The sequence below is a fragment of the Oxyura jamaicensis genome, chromosome Z (assembly GCF_011077185.1).
Source record: "Oxyura jamaicensis isolate SHBP4307 breed ruddy duck chromosome Z, BPBGC_Ojam_1.0, whole genome shotgun sequence".
Lineage (NCBI taxonomy): Eukaryota > Metazoa > Chordata > Aves > Anseriformes > Anatidae > Oxyura > Oxyura jamaicensis.
In genome coordinates this window covers 65,105,010-65,112,701 of record NC_048926.1, presented here as the reverse complement: position 1 = coordinate 65,112,701, position 7,692 = coordinate 65,105,010, and the positions used below count along the sequence as shown (strand labels likewise).

Here is a 7,692-nt window from a genome sequence, read left to right as displayed (position 1 = left end):
GTTCATCCTTAATGGTGGGTGGTTCTCACGCTTTGGGAAGCAAGGGCTTGATATGGGACTGGTAAAAGTAATTTGATCACATAAGCACTTCTGCTTGATTTGTGATGACAGGAGAGGTGGTTACATTGTGATTAAGAATCATGAAAAATAGTGGATTGCAGGATCACTTTGGTGCAAAGATGTGCAGTACTTAGCTTCTGTGGGCATAATATAAATGTTCTGGCTCATTTCCTAGGATAGATGTAAATGGTTCCTCTTCAGGAACTTTTAAAAGATCACCCAATGATACATTGATGCAATTTTAACCAAGTCATGATATGACCACAGTGATGTATTTGTACAGTGGTGGTATGTTAGCTGGTAGTGTTGCTGTCTTGTTAGATGGGCAAAGAGTTACTTCTTCCAGTAAGTGAACATCTACATTTTTTTATCCTGTTTACTAGTCCAGAACACATCTTTCAAAGAGAGATTTATTCACAGATCACAACCATTGCAATACTAAAGTCAACAGGTTAAAATAAGGATAGGAGTGTTTTATCTATGGGCTAAAAAACTCTTTGGGCTTTGAAGCAAAAATATGTGGTACTAGGAAAAAAATATGCTGAGTGGTTACTACACCAGATACTAAAAACAGATGGCAAATATTCCCTGTTACTGGCTGTACTGGGTCTGGCTGGGATGTTAACTTTCCCTGCAGCAGCCCATACAGTGCTGCACTCTGCACTTGTAGCTAGAACAGCAGTGGTATCACACCAGTGTTGTGTCTGCTGCTGAGCTGTGCTGGCACAGCATCAGGACTCTCTCTAACCCTCCTAGGGGGTGGGCAAAAAGTGAGAAAGAAACATCACCAGGGCAGCTGACCTAAACCAACCAAAGGGATATTCCATACCACATGATGTCACACTCAGCAATAAAAGGTGGAAAAAGGAAGAAGAGGGGAGGGGTGGGCTCTCGTTGTGAAGACGTCTGTCCTCCTCCTGAACACTGGCTATGTGCGTTGAGGCCCTGCTTCAAGGACATGGTCAAGCATCGCTCATTTGTGGGAAGTAGAGAGTAATTTCTTTTCCTCTGCACTTCCACATAGCCTTTACTTGTTTTGTTTAGTTATTCCCTTTCCCCCTCCCTCTTCCCCTTTCCCTTTTTTCCCTTTAGTTGAATTGTTTAATTAATATTAATATTTCCTTAATATATTATATATTATTATATATAATATATATTATATATATATATATTATATGTGTATATATATATATATATATATTTCTCTTTAATTAAATCATCCTTATCTCAACCCGTGAGTTGTTCTTTCCTTTACTTCTTCCCCTCCTCATCTGAGGAGGGGGAGTGAGAGAGCGGTTGTGGTGTTCAGCTACCTAGCACGGTAAAACCACCACACTGGACTTCAGATAGAGTACTCAGCATAGATCTGTTCTGAGAAGATTTTAATGTGGTAAAATACAATATCTTGGCCACTTGAACAGCTTAGACATGCTCACTTTAGTAGCTGTACGTTGAAGCATTGATTCCTAGCATTACTAGCCTTGATGAGCAGGTTGAACAGCAAAAGTGGTGTCTAAGAGTGCCAAGATTAGAGGTTAGGAGGAAATTCCTCACTCAGAGGGTGGTGAGGCATTATAACAGGTTGCCCAGAGAGGTGGTGGATGCTTCATCCCTGGACGTGTTCAAGACCAGGTTGGATGAGGTCCTGAGCAACCTGATCTAGTGGAAGGTGTCCCAGCCCAGGGCAGGGGAGTTGGAACTGGGTGATCTTTAAAGTCGCTTCCAACCTGAGCCATTCTATGATTCTGTGGTTCTGTGAAGATCTAGTGATGCTGTTACTGGAAAATGTCTTTATTATCGATCTTCAGAAAATATAATTGAAAAGCAAATTTGTGATTTCATATTCTTAGAACCTTCCTGGAAGTTAAAAATTTTTAGGTGTGAGAAAAAAGGATTAGAAAAAGACACACTTGTGAACTCATTGGAAATAAGGTTTCCAATAACAGAAGGCCCATTAATATAGTAAAAACACAAGGTGCTCTTGTCCAAGTTAATACAATCAGACTAGAAATGATCTATGCAATGAGGTCATGTAGCTATGAAGCAACTTACTTAGAAAAGTAGTCCGTGATACACATGACAAAGTTTGTAAATTAAAATTGGGCGTCTCTTAAAAACAGACATACTAATTCTGAGGAATCACTTTGAAGATCTACAGTGGTAAGCAGGAGGGCAAAGTAATTTATCCTAACACTCCCTGTTAACCATGAGATGAGCGGTTACACCTTTAATTAAAAGACAGGTGAAAAATATAATTTTCTGATGTTTCCAGCAGATGCAGTTTTGTAATTGACAAAGAAAAGAGATGAGAAAAGCAGTTAAGCATGCTAGAAGAAATGGAAAATTAAAACTTTGGATTTCATGAACAGACAACTCACTGCAGAGTGTTAATAAATTGCTTCTACTTATGTGTTGACTTGAAATGAAGGGGTTGGATGACTTTTATGGATATACTTGGGTGTGCCTCTCTACCTTTTAGAATGATTATTTCAGAATCAGACATCTTTCTGGTATCAGTATGAAATCCGCAACAGAGATCATCTGTAGTGACAAATTCTTTTGGCAGCCAAAGTGCTATTTGGCTGCCTAGGAATCAGCCTCAGAATCAGCCTGTGGATGTGGCCATAGACAAATGCTCCTCAATTCCCAGTGCTGATATCATTTAGTATGCATTTTACCCAGCATTGTTTCTGAAAAACAGTCCTAACCCATTTTAGCTGCTCATTCTTTTGCCAGGCCCTACAATAAGTCAACCACAGTCATTTTATGTGATGAAGCAGTGAACCATATGGGAAATCAAACCTGTCTGATTTTTTTTTTTTCCTCAAAACTAGTGTTGATGCAAAGTAGGAAGTGATCTATAGACAGGCATGTGATTGTCGGTGAAATAGGAGAAATACTTTCTTTCATTTTGGACACTGGGTTTATATTTATTTTAAATCAAAAAGAGACCTAATGACTGCTTTATTAAAAGTGAACATCTAAGGCTATGTGCTTCTTTTGATTTTACTATACAATGATAAAAAAGAATGAGCATCAGTCACATTGATGTAGGTTTCTGTCTTGGCTTTGCTAGTATCTAAAAAGCATGTAAGGATGCAGGAGAAATGGATTGATATATACATACCATGATTTATTGCAAATGGTATGCTTTAATCAGTGTAGCTGAGGAGAAGATATAATCAAAAAATGAATTTGAGTTATGATGTGATTTGAGCAATCCTTCTAATAAAATGCACTTCTTCATTAAAATTACGGGAAACTAGTTTGCAACTTCTAAGAAATGTATAACTTATTTCTGTACCAGGTTGCCATAATGCCAATAAAGTAGTGAATGCATAAAGAAGAAATTCTCATATAAATTTATTTTCTAAAACATAATTCCTGCAGATATCGTTGAATTATAAATGGACTTTTAACAGCAGAAACAACACTAGTCCTCTTTGCATTAATAAGGTAGTGGTCAAGATTTTATTTTTTTCCTGCTAAGGGCTTGTTGGTGTATTTTTTATTTATTATTATTATTATTATTTTGTCATCCTACCAAGATTAAATAGAAGGTTTTGTCTCTTTTAATTTTTCTTTAACTTTCAGTTTGTGTTCTTTCTGTCTAAAATCAATCAGAAAATATATATATATATATTTTTTTTAAAAAAAAGCCATAAGAATATCCAGGACTTATTTGCTTTCTTTATGATATATAAAGTAATGTGTTATGGCTTTTTAAAATACATGCCACCTTGTCATCCCTTTATAAATTCTGACAATTGAATTACTAGTGAAAAAGTAACCTCCCCAAAAATGGGAACAGCTATCAACAGAGTAATTATTTGACTGAAATTTAGTTAAACATATAATAGAATCATAGAATATTCAATTTAGAAGGGACCCACAAGGCTCAAGTCCAACTCCTGGATCCCTAAAGGACCACCAAAAATAAAAAAATAATTAAAAAAAAAAATAATCACGTGTCTGAGAGCATTAAACTTTTGAATTGTGTCAGGCTTGGTGCTGTGGCCACTTTCCTGGGTAGTCTGTTTTAGTGCCCAACCACCCTCTTGGTGAAAAGTCTCTTTTCCTGATAATCCAGCCTGAACCTCTCCTATCACAGCTTCAAGCCGTTCCCTCAGATCCTGTCGCTGTCCTGAGAGCAGAGCTCAGCGCCTGCCACTCTGCTCCCCCTTGTGAGGAAGTTGTAGATCGCAGTGATGTCTTCCCTGTCTCCTCCAGGATAAACCGAGTGACTTCAGCTGCTCCTCATACATCTTCCCCTCTAGACCCTTCACCATCTTTGTTGCCCTTCATTTGGACACTCTCTAATAGTTTTATGTCAGTCTTATGGTGCTCTTAACCGTGGTGCTCAAACTGTGCTGTTCTGAACACTGCTGAACTGCGGTGTTCAAAACTGTGGTGCTCAAAACTGCACATAGTACCCAAAACTGCACACACTCAAGGTGGAGCTGCATCAGCACAGAGCAGAGTGGGACAATCCCTTCCATCACCAGGCTGGCAATGCCATGCCTGATGCACCCCAGGGTATGGTTGGCCCTCTTGACTGCCAAGGCACACTGCAGGCTCCTGTTCAGCTTGCTGTCAGTTAAACACCCCTCCAGATCCCTTTCTGCAGGGCTGCTCTTCAGCATCTTGTCTGTACATATAACCAGGATTGCCCCTTCCCAGGAAGGGAAGTGATAATATCAGCAATAATTACTGAACAATTTGCAATGGAGACTCATCCAATAAAGATTCGGTGTTCCCGCGCTTTTTGACAAAAAGTCAAAGTAAAAAAAAAAGTGTCATGGTTCAAAAAATTGTGAGGCTTCTGCAAGAACTGATACGGGATGCCTTGTGTGCTTACCTGCATTGCAGTGATAACTGATTGGAGTCATTGGTTACCAGTCCATGCTGGAAAACTTGTGTGACAATGCATTAATTTCCACACCTGAAATTTTTGCAGCCTTATTTATAATATGTCACTGGGAAGTTAAAACAGAGTATCATCCTGGATACCTCAGAGAGTAATTATTTATTTTATTTTTGTAGTGACCTGATTTTTAAATACAAGAGTAGTATTTCAAGAGTATGTCTAACTTGCAAACGTAATAATTATACACTTCTTGGAGACTAGCTGTACTATTTGAAACTGTGTTTTTCAGAAACTGGGAAAACAGTCTTACTGAAAGGACCGTTTTCTTACAATAATTGCTTTTCTAATTAGAAAAATCTTGTATTAGATGGCGAGTAACATGTATTTTCATGAAAATGTGACTAGAAGGATATTATCTTAGTGGCAGGATGAGATACTATTAGAAAAATAAGAATGCAATCTTCATCTGAATGCCAATAGTTAACATTGGCTTCATCTTAAAGCACATACATTTACATTTTGTTTTATTATCATTTATGTTTGTATTTTTCACTGTGCTATACAAGCGAAGAAAGACAGTGTTCACTGCAAAAGTACACAATGTGTCAGATTCTGTTTTAGTAGGTAGTTATAGTCCAGCGCAATCTGAGGTCAATTCTAATCACACTCATGCTTGAGAGTAAATCTACTAAAACTGTTTCTCATTCCTTCATGTGGGAGACATGTATGTGTTTTTATATACTATTTTGAAAGACCTGCTCTGTAGTTTTCTCATAAACAGCTGATAGAGTATGAATTGCACTGCTGAGGCAGAAGTAGTATTAAGGAAAAAGTTGAAGCAGCACAATAAATTTGATAAGCAAAACTTCATATAAACTTAAGGCTCAACAAATAAATTTTGTAGTGTTAATGCATTTTACAAGCATTGTTCATTTTCTGCCTCTTCTTTACCCTGATACTTGCTCCAGCTGTACAAAGACATACTTTTCAGTCATTTCTTTTATGGCTATGGGAACAGGAAATAAAGTTATAAAGAAATTAAAATGACTCATTGATTTCTGGAAAGAATAATTCCAACATAACAAGCTTCAGTGGTGGTCTAACAATTTGAGCTTACAAGCTGAAGCAGGGAAACTATTAGAAAAGCATTTGTATATACTAGTGCCTCTTTTAACAGGTTTGTATCACTATCATTCATTAACCATACATGTAGGGGATTAATTATTTCTCTCTCAGACATGCAGTGAGTGTTAAATCATGTTCAAGTGAATACTTCATGAGCTTTCAGCAACTGCATTTTGTATGGCATGTTTTCAAAGAAAATTTGGACTAGTATAGAAGCCCTAAAATGTCAGAAATAAAAAGCAGAATTTATTTATTTATTTAATAGTGCCAGAAGATTCTGCAACACAAAAAATAAAACATATTATGTGTAGGAAGGTGTTGTACTGTTGTACTGGTTTGTGTTTGATAGAGAATTGCCCATTAGATTGTACCACTCTTCTTCTTCTCTTACTGACTAGAAAAGGTCTGACCTGTTCTGATTCTACTGCTTATACTTGAAAGTAATTTCATCTCTCATCTGATTTGACCTGTGGGTTTGTGCCTTGGTAGTCAGCTGTTACCCATGTGTCCTACATTTGCATTGCGTAGAAACTGATGAACAGGGATGGGAGGCAGAGGAGCGGTACTGCTCCTCTCTTGGCCTTTACCCAGATTGGGCATACCTGGGACACAGACTTGGCCTAGAGAACCCTGAGTGCTCCTCGAGTCCCACATTTAGATAGGCTGAGTAACCACAGTAGAACCTATGCTGGACTAGCTTTTGCTGTTTTTGGATTACGTAATCATAGAATGGCTTGTGTTGGAAAGTACCTTAAGGATCACCTAGTTCCAATCCCCCTGTGTGGGTAGGGGTGTCACCTACTAGACCAGATTACTCAAAGACCCATCCAACCTGGCCTTGGACACTTCCAAGGATGGGGCATCCACAGCTTCTCTGGGTAACCAGTTCCAGTGCCTTACCAACCTCTGAGTGAAGAAGGCTGGGAGGCTGTTTTAAGGCATCTCCAAGCCTTTTCTTCACCAGGCTGGACTTCCCCTGCTCTCTCAGCCTTTCTTTAGAGAAGAAGTGCTCCAGACCTCTTATCATTTTTGTGTTTCTCCTCAGTACCCACTCTAACAGATCCACATCTTTCTTGTTCCTGGGGGCACAAGACCTGGGAGCTGCACTCCGTGGGGGTCATCACAAGGTCAGAGCAGAGAGGGGACAATTTCATCCCTCAACCTGCTGGCCTCTCTGTTGATGCAGCCCAGGATGCAGTTGGCCTTCTGGGCTGCAAGCACATCCTGCTGGCTCATGTTGAGCTTTTTGTCCAGCAGAACCCCCCTTCTCTGCAGGACTGCTCTCAGTGAGTTCTTCTCCCAGTCTGTGCTCATGTCCAGGATTGCCCCAACCCAGCTGCAGCACCTTACACATGGACTTGAACCTCGGTAGGTTCGCGTGGGCCCACTTCACAAGCTTGTGTACATAACATTTTATTCTTTAAATACCATTGATATAAGATAAAGTGGGGTTTCTGAGTCTGTTCCAAAGAATAAAATTTGAATGGTAATTAGAAAAAAATGAGGTAGAAATGTGAGTGAAATTTCATAAGCACTTATAATGCTTGAAATGTAAATTACGTACCACTCCAGGAGACTAGATTCTGTGCTTAATAGTGTTGTCAAGCCACTTTTTTTTTTTTTTTTTTTTTTTTTTTTTT

The 7,692-nt window shown here is 38.7% G+C and overlaps 1 protein-coding gene across 4 annotated transcripts in view; it reads left to right on the top strand.

The window, feature by feature from the left end:
* Positions 1-7,692, top strand: part of PRR16 (proline rich 16) — a 177,757-nt gene that overhangs the window by 132,756 nt on the left and 37,309 nt on the right. The gene's annotated exons all lie outside the window — the stretch shown is intronic.